Raw genomic sequence first — 18,076 nt, forward strand, 5'->3', positions numbered from 1 at the left:
AACCTGACAACCCCCCCGATGTCATCATTCACTGTTACCATGTATTCAATACGAACACTGTGGAAGTACCTACATGAAGTGAACATCCCTACATGGTTACTCTTTTTTGAGATTCAGCAATTCTAATGAGTTTTGACCTCATTTGCATCTTCACTGTGCTGACAACCCAGAATCTACCTAGTTAATAACCATGTAGGTAAGGAAACTGCAAGGGATCCCAGTGTTGTGAACACAAGGGAAGGTATTACTTTGCCTATATATCTGCACAGAGGAATACATGTTTTAATAAAATGGGACTGTAATCCATCAGCTATGTAATGCATGTGTTTACATTACAGTATAATAGTCTGTTTCATGACATTTAAACATTTTAGCAGTGAGCATTACATAGGAGTATATTCTTCATTTGGGGGTGGGGAATGGAAGCTGCATTTAATCATGGCACTTAAAAGGGTGTTTTTATATTTGTTACACTGATTTTCCAGCATCCACAATGTGTAATTAGGTAATAATATTGCAGGATGTTACATGTTAAGATCAGTTCTGTACAAATGTATGAGCTTGTTGAATTGCTCCACTGTGCTGGTTTGCTTCATTAGCATAAAATGTAGCTACTTATGTTGTAATATGCATGACCAAAAGTTCATGTGTTTGTGCATAAGTGTGAGCCTCTATGTGGAGTTTACTGAAACTAGAATTTTATGCTAATGAAGCAAACCAACATGGTACAGTGATTCAACAACCTCTGAAGCAACCAATGTAGACTCCATGTCCGTGCTGGCTGTGTATTCCAAAACTTTCTGAATACAGCCACCAATAGAAGTCTACATGAAAAAAAGACCAAGTAAAGGCTCATACATTTGTGCAGAACTGACCTTAGCATGTAACACCACACACATTATTACCAAATTATGCATTGTAGATGTTAGAAAATCAGAGTAACAAATATCAAAATACCTTTTTTCAACACTATAATGATAAGCCCACTTATGTAAATTACTTAAGCATGCTTTTTGAACTTATCAATTGCAAAAATGTCTAGCATTTTACAACTGGTTCTAGCCCTATGTTTAAAGCATACTTTAAATCAGATATTTGAGGTCTTATTATTTTACTTGAAATAAATATCCAATTATCAAATTTTAAGGGTTGTGTTTCGGAAGACATGTCAATCATAGTTACCAATTCTGTTTATTAGTTTTTAGTAGTCTGTATAATAAGTACCTTCCATGTGTATATGGATTGCGAGTGCTTCTCTGACAGGTAGAAAAAAATAAAGTCTATATGCAGTCAGACGCGGCCCAATTCTCTTTGTTGACATATATCTCAAGACCAACAAGGTATGAGTCAATGTTGTCATACTTACTCTAAATCTACTGTGATGGGATGATCTGAGCCATTGATATAGCAGTCATCAGAGTCATCTGTTTCAGGAGACTGACTAAATGTTTTTTCAGTACTAACGCTTCTATCCTGAAGATCTACTCTACTATCCTAAGGAGCGTTGATATGTTGACTCATATTTGTGGTGGCCTGAACTAAAATGTCAGTGAGTTCATAGGTTCATATTTCAATACTAGACTGTTGATTCAGAAAACCATTAGTAGCCTAGCCACAATATTCCATACTTTAAGTAAACATTGACATGACTAATTTATAGGTTCCCTATTGATGTGTTGACAGCTTAGGTTGTCAAATGCGTATTCATCAACACCTAAGCATTGAATGCTTAAAATATAGCGAATGGCCACATCATCTAATTCTTTCCTTGGGAAAGAATTCACAAGGCCGTACTCTGGGATTTGTCCTTTCACCAATGTAGAATGGTCTCGGAGTTGGTATACTTAGTAAGGGGGGGGGGCTGAAGCCCCCCACTATGTTTGGGTGTGTTTGTTTATTTTGTTTGCGGACAGCCAAGTGAATTCTTTCCCTAGGAAAGAATTTGATGATTTGGCAGTTCGCTGTTTTAATCTTTCAACGCTTAGGTGTCAATGATTTTGGATTCGACAACCTAAGCTGCCGATGTTATGATCTAGATGCAATTTATAACTAGTTTCAACCCCTTTCAATGATGGCTTGAGGGTCCAGACCCATGATGTATACCCATGATGTATTTATGATTGCCCATCCATCCATTCAGGTTATGCTTAAAGAGGGTCATGGTGCTACTTTGCTTTACATTCAAAGGAAGTCTATTCTATAAAAACGGGATTCTAGGGGCTATATATCTATCTCACCAGCAGGTCCTGTTTATGCTTTAGTGGAAGTTAAGATCTCTTGAGTAGGTGTTGAGAATGTTACTAATTTTGTGGATGTGCAGGAAGTCACATAAGACTGAGTCCTTTGAGGCTCTGTATGCTTGACAGAGGTCACTTCAAGTGTCTGTAAGATTATGTTACAGACACTTCTCAAGTGTCTGTAAGACAGTCTGGGTATCTCTGTAATGCATGCCCTTGATTGTCTTAGCTTAATTTTTTTATAGTGTATAAAGTTATTAAAAAGAGAAGACAGCTCTCTTTCTCTTTCTGGGCAGGTTAAACAGAGAGAATAATAGTGCTTCTCTTGTTCCAGTGGGTTAATTAACTCAGAGATGTTAGCACTTGTAGGACAGTGAAACAGGAAAGAAAAACAAAGCATCTTGGTATGTATTGATCAAACTATGCCACTGAAATTATCACTACAGCAAGTGGAATACATTAGAAATGGTTATTTTGTTCAACTACAGTTTATTTACAGTGAGCCAGTTGAACAAAATCTCATTTTTATCCCAAAAAGGAAACAAGCACTCTTCTGCCTAACTCTACTTCTTACTTACAGACCAAGTCCAATTAATGTCACTTAAAAGGACATCACTTCTTACAGACCAGCTTAGATCAAGCTGTCCTGTATCTTCCAGGAACATCCAAGAGCAGATGTCTGGTTCTTCTTCAGTAACCACAGCTAAGTTATTTTTCTTATGAAAATGCACAGGCAAGACCCTGGTACTCCACAGCTTTTTTGTGGTCAAGTTTGTTTATTTTCACTCATGGTCACAGAATCCATTTCTGTGAGAGCCATGGGCTTAGTCCTTACTTTAACCACAGTTTTACATATGTTCTATACCACCTATATTGTTACAACTCTTAAGAAACATATTACACTGACTATCTGTGCAATGAATAGGTTTTAGTGCGTTATATAAAAATATGTCACATGTCAGCATAGTATCTATATCTATACCTATATCCATCTTTCTATCTTTCATCTACCTATGTATTCATCTTTCTCTGTCTCGCTGTTTATATATATATATATATATATATATATATATATATATATATATATATATATATATTATATATATATATATATATATATATATATATATATATATATATATATATATATATATAAAACAGGAAGTGACATAATGTGTGTGTGTGTGTGTGTGTGTGTGTGTGTGTGTGTGTGTGTGTGTGTGTGCGTGCATGCGTGCGGTAATGCATTCTTATTATCTAGGGTAGGGTATTTCTTTTCTTTTTTTTTTTTTTTTAAACCAGAAATACTGCAATACCTAGTTCACCGCATTCTTAAGTGAGAAATAGTAAAATGCTGAATTTGTGTTTCTTTCAAATGGTTTTACCTCCACAAATGCTCTATTTGTGGGTTGAGTTTTCTTCATGTTTTTTGAACTTATATAATAAACTCAGTAGTTAATGTATCTTGGGTGAAAGTGAGATTCAAAATTTGACATTTTGCCATTTCTGGTTTAATACATCACTTTATGAAGCAAGGAGATTGAATTGTATTGTATTCTGAATGTTACCCACATTAAGATATGGCCAGACAGATACACTTGACAGGAACTTAGATTTTGTTTTGATGTTTATATGCAATAGGGAAGAAAAGCCTGGCAATCTACTTCTGTTCCCCATTTACCTAGTACATAGTGAAAATGACTGCAGCCGTTCCCAAGGTCGCTATAGGAGATAGACACAACTCACAAAGCAAGGATGGATGGAATTTTGAAAGAAGTAATGTAGTGTGGAATATAGCTCCTCATATTAAAGCCAAGCCAATTATTGAAAGAACATGAGCTTTTGCAAACCTTTGCAGAATACATGAAGAGTTCATTAAGGAAAATTCATACTACATAAATATACCCTTCTGTCATTGCTGTCTGAAATTTCCTGATGTGTGACTGAAGTAGGATTATATGGAGACAAAACATACTGATCTGTTTTGAGTTCTATGCAGTAAACAATGCATCAATATAGTACCTCTTGCCTTTTCTTGTAATGCAATTCATTTTGCAAAATCATCTTCACAACAGGTTGCTGGCACCTGAATAGCTACTGAAAGCATGGCATTTCTTCAACCATAATTCTAAAATATTAGGACAGTACCCTCCAATGCATTCAAGTGTGCCAGACTGTCTTTTTGCTACAGAGTGCTTTTATGGTACTATAAAAAACAAATAGCTGACTGCGTTACAGATTTTCAGTGTTTTTTTTATTTATTTATGTACTTATTTTGGCAAAGTAAACTTGATGGATGCAAAATACAACACCTTTGGAGTTCTAAGGTTGCTTGAAGGAAGGTTTGATTTATATCATCACCATCTGAGTTGTTTGAGATAAAGCTGTCCACACTGTAGATTTCATGCCAAGTGTTCTAACAGCATAATGCAATGACTTATGATGCTCATTTGACTATTCTCTATGAACTGTTATCTAGACTTGGACTTATTTTACCTTGACCATATTTTAAAGGGGCAGCTTCAAGCTGCATTGTTCAGAATGGGTCTATATCATATGCGCAAATCGCACAAATTGTGAATGCTCATAATATCGAACATACCGGACCTCGAAGTGCTTTTTCTGTGATCGCGGTACAGTGAAGAATGGGATATTTGTCCTTTCCTCAATGTAGTGTGATCTCAGAGTTGGAATATATATTTAGCGGGAGGTGGGGGGTGCAGCCCCCCACAATAGGAAGTTTGAGGTCCAGTACATCCGATATTATGAGCATTCTCAATTTGTGCGATTCACTCATATGATATAGACCCGTTCAGAATATGTATGGTGGTAAATGTTTGCTCAACAGATGAGTACCAGTATTTTGAAACCTGATGTGACGTGGTCATCACCTTCTTTCTTATTTTCCCTTGAGCTGCTAAGCTTTTCTGTCCATTTTACTTCACTGAGGAATTCTGTGACACAGTTTGGACTGAACATTATATGCCTTATTATTCACATAGTATTGTTTAATGCCTTTTTATTTTTTCCAGTGTTTTGTCATGACTTCATTGAAAGAGTTTTGCATTTAGCCAGCAAACAGTGTACACAGCACTTGAAGATGGAGATGCAGTATTGCAGGTGGTACATACAGAGCTGGATCCAGAACTAGGCATCCTATGCAGTCACCTAGGACTCACTGACTAGGAGGGGGGCCACTGATGGCTGGAAGGATGTCCACTGGGCAGGTGGTTGTCACATTACCTTTTTTAATTTAAAAAGTGCATGTTTTTTGAAGGGTGTTTTTCTTTAAGAACTCCCCCTGTGTCATCGTGACATACATCTATTGTGTCTGTGTGTCCCTGCATGAGACAATGTGCTTGCATGCATCCTTATCAAACAGACCTATTGCTTGCTTCCCATGTTTTGCATGTAGAATTTAAATACAAGATGAGGTTTCTCTGCTGTTTGCTTTCACGTGCAGAATGCATTTTCTGTCTGGACCTGATCCTTCCACAGCACGGTCAAACAAAGGCAATGTTTATGTGTGTGTGTGTGTGTGTGTGTGTGTGTGTGTGTGTGTGTGTATGAAATGCCCTAGTTAAGGATGGCAGGTTAGTTATAGGTTCATAGGTTGGTATTAGGCTATCAGCCCTAGGACCTATACAAGCCTAGCCAGAACAATTCCATGGCTATTTTTTCCCACACTATTTACTTCCCTGGACCCCTGTCTAGCAGGGTGACTGACGTGATCCCCGGGGTGAATTTCCTTTCTTCCATCCATACTCTTCTTTGTTCGTGCTCAAGCCCTGTACCTTAGTTACAGGTGACAACAGCCTGAATCCTCTACACCAACTACCAAGTTGCTAAAATTGAGATTCAGTGCATTTTTAAGGAACTGAGCTTCGGTTGCATGTTCAAGGTATGGAGTTTCTGAGCATTTTCAAGAAACTGTGAGTTTCAAGGAAAGAAAAGTTTACTGCCGCTCATCATAACTCTTTTTACAATGTGCAACTATTTTATTTAGTAAATGGTTATCACTATTATGCTATATTATGCTGTTGTTAATAGCACAGCAGGTAACATTCCCACTTTTGATGCAGAAAACTGTGGGTTCTACTCCCACAGCATATAAATGGGTTGCTGATACTATGATGTACTTTAAGCAGGGGGAATGCTGTAGTCCATGGTGTGTCCTACTTTGGATAGGATGTCTAGTAGCTATGCACCTGTTGTCAGTTTGCCATTCATTCCCTATTGCAATTTCACCAGCTTACCAATTTTTTTGTTTGTTTTTTTTAATATAACACAAGCAATTTTTTCTTCAATGGCAGAATACACTGAATTTGTAGATGACACACTGATATATAAAGTTGTTTGCTAGCAGCAACCTTTTCAGTGGCCACTGGTCTCTTTAATGTGGAATGCTTCAGATGGCTTTTACTTTGGCACAGATTGCACATATTGACTGATATTGGTGGATTGTAATCACAGACGTTTGAGTGGCCGTTTATGGCTGAAATGTTCTGAAATGGGCAGTTTTGTCATTATTGGTTCATATGTTTTGTTTCATTGCATCCTGGAAAAATGTTCAAAACTAGACATTTAAAGCGCACTGTATTATACAAGGAATAGAATTGAATACAATCCAGAAGAGAATCATAGAACACATGCATGCATGATCATAAAAATATATGCAAGGGGCCTATGGTTTGAAAACAGCCCAAAGGTAAACTTTATTCGCCACTGGACAAATGTATTTTCTTTGAATATGGATTTTGATATCATTTCAATTAATGTGAGTTTCAAGGGCAGATAAGTTTACTGTTAATGCTAAGTCTGTTCTCATTGTGTGACTGTATTGTTTTATTTAGCAAACATCTATCAGTGTTTGTGCTATAATATTTGAAATAAAAGTTTTAAATTAAATACAAATATCTGTAAGCATTGTAGAAGTAAATACAAAATAGTATGCACACTGACAGGTTTGTACAGTGTTTATGGTAAATTGGGAGACATAGCTAAGTAATGGGACAATGGAATGGCTGTGGGGTGAGCCTGGTGGTGCTATGTATGGCGGGCTCCAAGCCTAGGCCCTCATTTGACCATGATCTGGCTCTGGGCATGTAGACAGTTTTCCTCCAGACTGTGTAAACTCTTGTGCTACTGATGTATAGTTTGGTGTACATGTATTTATCAGAAACATTTCTACATTGCCCTGATTTGTTGATGACAGTAACTTGCAGCAGCTAATCTGAATTTCCTTGCCTGACTTTTGTTTTATATTTCTGGTCCCCACAGACCTCATTTGTACTGGCCTGGCCCCCAGTGCCAGTGCTGTACACGCATAGATATGTAAGCTGAAAACGATAACTGTCTGAAAATAGATTCCCTATTAAAATGTTGGAACCCAAAATGCAGAGTGATAACAAGCCAAAAAAAATGGAACCATTTCTACCTCAGCTAGCTGCAATTCATTACCTCCAGTGCAGTCTGATGGCTGCATGTAAAAGTGAGGTTGATGCAGTATGATTTGAGCTACGAGACATCAACCTCTTTAGGGGTAACAAGAATGTCCATCATACAAGGGCTGTGTTTACTGACACTGATGTACTTTATAAACATTACTGTTGTTGCTTCCATTCTAAAAATGGCTTTTTTTTTATTTTATATACTTGTTAACCTGGTAAACTTGCTCAACACAAGTGTCCCCTTTCAGGGGCAGCCCAGGTGTACTGACTGGTTAAATTACTTTATCAAAGTTATACATTAGCAAGATGAGCTGGAAGGAATCAGTCTCTCTCTACCTTTGTTACAATAAGCAGCACACTAACAGCTTAGAGCTTTAATCCTCTGTGCTATCTTTACTCTGTAAATGTTTTGCATGTTTGTTAGTTTTTAATAAAGTTGTTCCTCAGAGCTCACTCTGTTCCTGTTTCAGTTCACATAAATGATGAAATTAGGTGTGGAGGTAAGGAAGATGGAGTATGGAAAAAAGGGCTAAGGGGTTTGGGCATATACAGCCCAGAGAAAAATAAGTTAAGGATAGAGACATAATACAGACCCAGCATATGGTTTGAAGACCGATGGGTTGTGTGTAAAAGCAGACAAAGTCAAGGGCATATATATTTTTAAAACTCTGTGAGGTAACATTCTGAAATAATCTGCTGGAGAAAATATTGGCACGGCCATTAGCAAAATAATATAAGGTACCGTGGGACAGACGATGAAGGAAAATATAGTTGCATAGGGTCTACCTGTAATAACAAAACATGCTTACCTATTCTCATATCTTTCTTATATTAATTGTTCATATGGTGTCCCCTATTAAGTACTTACCTCCCTTATGGTAAAGCATAATTCATTTTATTTTCATGTCTATATGTTTATTAGGCGGAATGCCTATCATTTTAATGCTGGATTTTATTCAGTAGTACATATCATTTTAGTCCAGTGGCTCAAAAGACTGCACACTCATATTTGATTTTGGAAGATCAAAAGACTGTGGGTTCTGCTCCCACACAAGGTATTTGGATTAACTTCCTAATAGTGACACCATATTGTAGCATAAGGGTGGTTCACAGATTCATAGGTAGTTTCTAAGCATATGGTCTAGGAGACCATAGATGAGCCTACCCCAATTGTCCAAAAGCACTATCTAGTTAAGTGATTTGCTCAAGGTTACACAGTAGGCAAATAAAAACTAAGGGAATCAAAATCTGTACCACAGGAAACAGCTCATCAGCACCCCATAACCTTAATCATCTGTGCTAAGTGCCAGACATTGCACTCCTGAGTGTGTTGTCTTTCAGATGAGACATTAAACTGTGGAGCCATGTGCCTTAGTTGGTGGTAGTTCAGTTAGATGCGAAATATTCCATGACACATTTCTTTATTGAATAACTATATTACAAATAATTAAAATTTATAAATAAGTTGCATTATAGCAAAGACATAGCAAAATAATTAAAAGTAAAATTTCCCTCAAAAAGAATCACCTTTACTTGACTTTAACACATTAGTGTGATTTTCACTTTAGTCCCCAATGCCTTATCTTTTTTAGCATTTCTGTCATAACGAATGGTGCACATCACCTTTCTCCTTTTTTTGCAGGAGGGCTTACATACCCACTCAAAAGAACGCCATGTCTCAGAGAAAAGAGACTATTCTGAGGAGCAGCAATCTCAGAATTAATATATTACGTGAGTCCAAGTCTCAGTAGTCATGGAACTTACATTATTGAGTCTCTGGATTTCAAATGATCACTATTTCATTCATTTGACTTTCTTCACTACCCACACTTTTTTTCTTCCCCATCATACTTTTTACTTTCTGTATTGTCAAAATTTCCTTCGGAATCTTGTTTATATTACAAATAAATGTCTTCTTTTTCATACTGCATTTATAACAAAAACATATTTTTATTATCCTTCTTATCACTGGATTTAAAATTCTCCACTTCTCCATATTTCATTAATTTGGCAACATGATTATTCATGTTATGCCCTTTCTACACACTGTGCACATTTTTTCTTAGTTATTAGTATTAATTTCACTGCAATAAAATGAGGTCCTCATCTAATTTCAGTAAACGCTATACCTCTTTTGCCATTTATAGAAATAACCATAGGAAACTGGTAAACTGTTTTTTTTTCTTTCACCAAACATGAAACTCAAGCTTCATACCAAGTAGTCTATACATTTTTATCATGAATCATTTTTTTTTAATGTTGTGCAATGTACTACAATTTGACTTTACCTGTGCTTCAATATCCATTTTCTGTATTGCATCAGTCCTGAACCATGTATTTAGCTTACTTTTCAACTATAAACCTAAGTCATGCTTAAACTCTCTAACACATACAATTTTCTTTATCTGGAAATATGTAACAAATCTAGCAGTGAGTCCCATATTCTCAAATGTTATATCTAAGGAAGTATCACTCACAATGTATACAATAGAAAGAATGTTCTATACAACAAAGCCAAAAGCTTCACCAAAAGTCCCAAATGACATACCTATCAATGTTTTTAGCTGTTTCTACTTTTATATATAAATACTTCTTGCCTTTTAGATGAGAAAGTCCCTTCCTTTGCAGTTCACTGTAACAGCTGCATACATTCTCATCTACCAATATATCCACCTCCAGGGGCACACACTCACTTCCATATTACTAGTCACATGAATAAATAGCAGCATCTACAGACTCTTTCTAGTATAAGTGAACCTCTAGTCAGATGGCAGCATCGGTCTCCTTCACTTTAGTTCTCCTCATCCATAGGAAACCTCCACTCCAGCGAAATGCCTCATGACAGAGCACTGTAATTAAGTGAGGGCTCATCAATTTATATCACCCACTACAATTTATCCTTACCAACAATCTGCAACTCAGTTATCTTCACATTTTCTTGTATCTGCATTATCGCTTCTACCTCTCTTTCACTCTTCTGTCTTACAGTTAACCATATTTCATTCATCTATCTCAGCAGCAAGTCCTCTAGTGTCTTTTAGAGGAATAGTAAGGGAAATTTTCCCAGTGGCCTGGCCAAATTTTCCCCTAGTCAGTATGACTACAACCTCATATCTCCTCTGTAAACAGGCCTTAGGCCAAGTGGGGTCAACCCAGTAAACAAAAGTAAAATTAAAAACAAAATAATTTTGCATGAGGACTGCAATTGTATGTTTCTTGACTAGGAATTTTCAACCAAAATATATATATTTTTTTCAGTTTGGTATGTTTTGAAATGACTTTAAGATGCATCATATATTCCTAAAGTATATTTGTGCTAGTTATGAAGTACTCTCTTTAATGTAAGGTACAGTGACCTTTAGGTTAGGACATAAACCTAGCAGGCATGTGAGGACACATGGGGGCATTTTCTTTCCAAAACATGCTGATTTTAGGCTAAATTGTATTCTGTTTGTTTGGAGCATAGATGTGTTTTGTTTAGCCGTTTTTATAAATTGTGGTAAAGTATTGACATAGGTCAGAGTTATGGCAATCCAAAATTAAAATTTCATATTTTTTGATGAATCACATTTGTCTTTATAGTTATCATCTCTTGTTTTTAAGAGTTAGATACAATGCAAAATACGTTGTTTACATTTACTCAAAATGAAAAATCAGCTACTACATGTATTTTTCAGTGCACTCATGCCACTTGTTCTCCTTTTCTACAGCTTTTAGTATCTTCAGTATGTAGTACTGCCCTTGTTATAACTTCCTACCAGGGAGGAAGTAATATTTCAGCAGCATATTGCTTACCTTTCTTTGAACCTAATGTTAAACTAGTGCTTAGCAGAGATATAAAACCTATGTTAGCTTCACCATTACTTCCTTTTGTTTTCTTGCACCTCGGCTTCCCAAATATCATGGCTTCTGCTTCATATAATGTTTACACCATCAATTTGTTACCATCCATGCACTTAGGAAACTGTTTTGTCTGCCCAGTATCTGTATACTTTTGGGTGCTAAGTTATAAAATATTTACAGGGGCAGATCAAAAACTTAATATTGTCATTTCAATTTCTCACTTTTTTTGTACAGCTGTCCACCAGGGTGTAACTATCAGATTCTATTGAAACGTCAGCACTTATAACACCAAGTGCTGACAGAAGGAAAAAAAAGTTTCAAAATGCAGAAGAGCGAATCTTGAACATCACTCTTATTCTTTAAGCTTCTTTTTTGCCGGGGGGTGGGGGGGGTGGGCAAGCCCTTACCCCAAGCTTATATATACCAACTCCAAGATTGCCATATCTTGGTGAAAATGAAATATTCCCAGGAAATGGCCATCTTAAATTTAGCATATTTAAGTCTAATTTTTGCCATTCAGTCTCCATGATTTGGGACTCAATCTAGTGGGGCCAACATTTCAAATGGTTGCAGCAACTACTACTAATGCTTGAATTGCTAATATAAGACTCTGTTGACTGTTATAAATATTCTTAGCTAGCTTACAGAGAATACTAACTACAAAGAATGATCTGATGATACATACCAAATCTCTAAACATCATGTCATCTAGGTACACATCGATCATTATCCCACTGTACTCTGGGCTTATCAGACCAATCATAGAATACAGTGCACCCTTTGGTATGTACCTTACCAGGCATATGCAGCAACTAGAGTGACCTGAGAGGTTCCTTACAAAAAGAATACAAGGTGTAATGATCCTGCCTTACACAGAGCTCCTTAAAGCTCTTTCACTCTACTCAGTCTGCTATAGATTACTGAGGAGTGATCTACACCTGGCATATGAGGCACCCACAAACCCCACACTTATGAATCTCCTACATATTTGTAAGTCAAAGAGTACCAGAAATACAAGGTCTAGGGATATGAATTTTGTCTGTGACTTAAACAGAACATGCTGGAGAGACAGATATGCGTCCCAGAGACTACACCTCCTATGGAACAGGCCTCTTATCTATTACCCAGTTTAAGCACAACCTAGACAATTGGATTGGGAATAGGAAATTTACTGGGCCTGGAACCCAAGTCCTTTATGGATAGAGGTAGCTTAAAAATTCCTGGCCTTAAATGTGCTATTTGGATACATGACATCATTATTCTTTCAGAAAAACTTGGCTAGGCTTAAAACCTCCCTTCTCCAGATCATTAGCCTAGTAAGAATCTATGAATCTAAACTGTTGTACTACAGAAATAGTTACTCAGTCATTTTTTCTAATTGCTTGCTTAACTAGTTAAGGGTCAGAGTTGGGTGACACAGTTTATCCTGCAATCATCTGTCACAAGGCTGAAGCCCTAATCTTGAATGCAATGTCAGTAAATTGCTGGCTGCAGGTACCACTTAGTTCCTATCACGTAACACTCATACCTTTAACCAGTTTGGAGAAAATGCCTGTCCAACTTCTTACATCTTTGGAATATGAAGGAAACTGGCACCTGAAAAAAGCCTATATGGACACACAAAGGATGTCTCAACTCCACTTAGAAGACACCTAAGATGAGAATTGAAACTGGAACCAAGCACTCTGAGGCAGCAATGCTAAGCACTTAGCCACAGTGCCACCCATATGTAGTACATACTACAATGCTACATTGGAAACTGTCTTGTGAACGACAATAAATTCCAGACTGGATCAGGATTCCATATGTACAATTGCCTAATTTCAATTATTTACACAATAATACTGCTGTAGTTTGTATGATGATGTGATTATATCAACATCTATCATTTGTATAAAAGTATATACTTAGGAGACATGACTCCTGTATCTTAATTACATATGGTTATGACAGAAAAAAAATTGTTTGGATGACACTACCAATTCAGTTAAATACACACAGTCATTATTCTGTGAATATTATACTATTTTAATGTATATCTGATTTCATCTGTCCAGAGAAAGCCCAGTCTGCAAAATAGGTACATTTATTATTATAGAGATGTTTTGATGAGTGGAGCTGCTGACCTCTTTTTTTGTCTCCAGAAGGAGTATGCATGTTCTAAAAACATGCCTGTCATGCCGACCCCTTTCTTCCTGGGCAGGTCTTAAACTCTCATGTCTGGTTGTCTCAGTAATGGCTAAATACTTCACAAGAGAAGGACATTCAAAGCTAGCTGCCCAGCTGTCCAATGTAGGTGTAACTGTAGGATATGAGCTTACTTTTAGTGAGCTGGAGCATTTTCATTTATTTTATATATTTATTAACCAGTTAAACCCAATGAGCATAAAGAACCTTCTTTAGGGGCTACTGGGCTGCCACTTTTTTTAGGGGTAACCCAGCACCATGGTCTGGTTATGTGACTTGTACAAAGTCACCCAGCATGTAAATGAAGGTTGAAAGAATTAAACTCTGTATCCTTAGCTATAAGAAGCAGCTTGTTAGCAGCTCAGGTCCTTAATCCTCTGTGTTAACTGCCAGAAGTGAAACATAGCAAGAGGCTTCAAAAACCAAAAATGAATTTTGTCTTATTCATTATCCCATTTTAACACAGTGCCTGTAGTAATTTGCTATGAATACAAAATATGTCATTTTCTTAAATATACTTTTAATGACACCAATATCAACTGAAAACTATGTTCAGATAATGACCAAGTTGAAATCTGGTTTGGGGCAAAAACGTCTAGAAAAGTTTCCAATCAAACAGATGTGAAAAAGACTGTAATTATTTTAAATAACCTGAAAGAGGAGATACACAGAAAACATACAGATTGCAGGAATCTTTGTGAGATCAGAATCACTGATTTTGTATTACATGGGTTCAGACAGAGTTCAGATGATTACCCTTTATGAAATATTTTATGTATATATATAGATATATATATATATATATATATATATATATATATATATATATTTAGGTTCACTACATGAGACCCGAAAACCCTTAATACCGACGCCCATAATCCTGAGACCAGAAGACCAGATACCCAAAAAACGAGAAGACCGGAAGACCAGAAACGTAAAATTTAAAATTTCTACCAATACACTAAACATAAACCACACACATACACATGCACACACCTTCACCCAAAACATAAACACACAAACCTACACTATATACAAGCAGGGGGGCAAGCCCCCATGCACCCCCCATGTGTGGGGCCCCACATCCCCCTACTTAAAGTTTCCAACTCCAAGGTCACACTACACAGACAAACACATGAAAACACCACCACATACCTACATTCCCCTCACACACACACACATACACACACACACACACACACACACACACACACACACACACACACACACACACATCACGTCACAACACACACTTACACACACACTAAAGCCCCTAACCAACACACTCAAACATAGATACTTACCTGAACTTCCAGCAATCCATTCACAAACTGCAACACCAGAAGCGCTACTTCAACATCTCCGAACTTTGGGATTTCGAAATTCGCGCTTCTGGTCTTTCAGTATTTAGGGGTTTCAGCTATATGGTCTGGAGATTCTGAAATTCGATATTTCAAAATTTCGAGATTATGTAGTGAACCTATATATATATATATATATATATATATATATATATATATATATATTTATGGGTCTACTTTAAAACACTGAGACCATAACACTGAAAACCCAAAACAACGAAAACTCAGAACACTGAAAGTGTGTATCATATCACTGAAAACTACAATGCACATGTAAATAGCATCCCCCCCACCTACAACAATACCAGATTAAGAAACACACTTCTACATTTCTGCAGGGGGGCAAGCTCCCCTGCACCCCCCACACCCCCTGTAAAATAAATATACCAACTCCAAGATCGCACGACTGTGGAAAAAAGTTAATTTCCTAACCCCACTGTGACATGATCACCATACAGAATGTAAACATATGGATGTGTTGCTTTCATGGAAGTTAAATTAGTGTTCTGAGAAGTGCTAGGAGAAGTAAGTAGGGGAAAAAGTGTTTATTTGTCCAATCTGTATGTGTTTTTAGGCCATACAGGTAGGTGATTTAGACATTATGTTTACATTATGTATGGTGATCGCATTACAGTGAGGTTAGGAAATTAACTTTTTTCCACTGTAGTGCAATCTTGGAGTTGGTATATTTAATTTACGGGTGTGTGTGGGGGGCACAGCCCTCCACATGGAGGGTGCAGGGTGGCTTGCCCAACTGCAGAAATGTAGTAAAAAGTGTGTTTCTTTGGTGTTGTTATAGGTGGAGGCAATGATATTTACATTTGCGTTGTAGTTTTCAATCTTATGATGCAAAGTTACAATGTTCTGAGTGTTCGTTGTTTTGGGTTTTCGATGTTATGATCTCAGTGTTTTAAATTTCAATGTTATGAGACTTCAATGTTTTGAAGTAGATCCATGTATATATATATATATATATATATATATATATATATATATATATATATATATATATATATATATATGGATCTACCTGACTACATCGAAACTTCAAAAGAGCGAAAACGACTTCACCGACACCACATAATCGACAGTTCACAAACACGACACCTCATACACTCGCCACATCATAAAAACAAACAAAACAAATCGCCTGTCCAAAACCCACACACACAACACAAGCACACCAAAATCCTTACAAACCAACACTAACCCATACATACACAGCTATCTACAACCCTAACCCAAACCCTTACCCTAAGGTCCATCACTATCGCACACTCACCTAACCCGCGCCCTAACCCTAACTCACTTAACCCGCCCCTAACCCAAAAACTATCACTACTGCACACTTACCTAACCTGCACCCTAACCCTAACTCACTTATCCCACCCCTATCCCTACAGACCGCCAACATCGCACACTTACCTTACTCGCACCCTTACCTAACCCACGCCCTAACCCTAACTCACTTATCCCACCCCTATCCCTACACACCGTCAACATCGCACACTTACCTTACTCACACCCTAACATCCATCACTACCGCATACTTACAAATCCTTTCCCCATCTCCGTGTTCTCAGCGTCGGTGTCTTCCTCCATCGGTCTTCTGCCTTGTCGATCTTCTGGCGTCAGTGAAGTCGTTTTCGCTCTTCTAACATTTCGACGTAGTCAGGTAGATCCATATATATATATATATATATATATATATATATATATATATATATATATCTCTATATACATGGATCTACTTCCAAAATTTATATATATATATATATATATATATATATATGTTTGTGTCTTTCGGCTTTTCCCAGTTAGGGGTCACCACAGCGGAACTCCGGTCCGCTAATGATAGGCAGTAGATTTTTACATGCAGAGTTGCCAGCCCTGATGCCCAACCTTCAACGAAGGTATGCCCATTCCCGCATGTCTCCATGCAGAAGACACTCTAGCTGAGAATCGAACGGGACAACATCTTGCTGTGAGGCGACAATGCTACCGCAGCACCACCACCTCAGTCATGTATATATATATATATATATATATATATATATATATATATATATAAGCTCAATGAATGACAAAGCTTCAAACACTGGATAATTGTCCACACCTGGATTTTAATTTCAAGTACCCTATCAGCATTATCTCCATTGAATGTTTTGTCAGAGTCTTATATATTTGCTCATGCTTTCTTCAACTACTACCATAAGTAAGATCTATGCTGAGCTTGTTCTTGAAAATCTTAAACAAAACTGAATGTTTTGCAAAATGTTGCAGGGTAATAACCAGAAAATTGTAGACAAGAAGGAGCCAGTTTGCTTATCAGTAAGTCACGTTCCACACCTTGTAAATGCCGCTAGGTATGCATATGCATATTGTATTATTAACTAGTTTTTCCTAATAGGTATGCATATTATATTATAACTAGGTCATTGATACTTTTTCCTAAATACAGTGCTAGTGCAGATTTGTAATTCTTCATTTTTAGCCTTGATATATATTGTAAAATGAAAGGTCATGGCACCATCTGATTGAAATTTTAATTATTTATATATGCCTGCATAGAACTGACTTTACCATCTGTTGTATAGCTGGACAGAAATCTGTTGCTTCATTATTGTCACTATCATTATTTAAACTATGAATTCCTGAATACTGTGCCTATGTGAAATTAAATTAAATGCAATTATAAAATGGTGTATCTTTATTTTTTTTAGTTTAATTTAGATTCCATTTATTCAGCCATTGCTGTAGCATGCCATTTCTCTCCATATGAAAGGAAAGTAAAATGGAATTTATTTGCAGAAACTGTGCTCAGTTTTTTGAGTACTCATACCAAGGCTGAAAACCTACTTTGTTTATGCTACTTTACTTATAAAAAGTGTAACGCTGCTGAAAGTGTGTAGTCCGTGACTTGTTCTGTTAGTGGGGTATAGAAATATTGCCTTGTGCAGCAAAACTTGGTTCAATAAAATAATACCAGTCACTAACC

Source organism: Protopterus annectens, chromosome 9.part0, assembly GCF_019279795.1.
Source record: "Protopterus annectens isolate FY-2018-M chromosome 9.part0, PAN1.0, whole genome shotgun sequence".
NCBI lineage: Eukaryota > Metazoa > Chordata > Ceratodontiformes > Protopteridae > Protopterus > Protopterus annectens.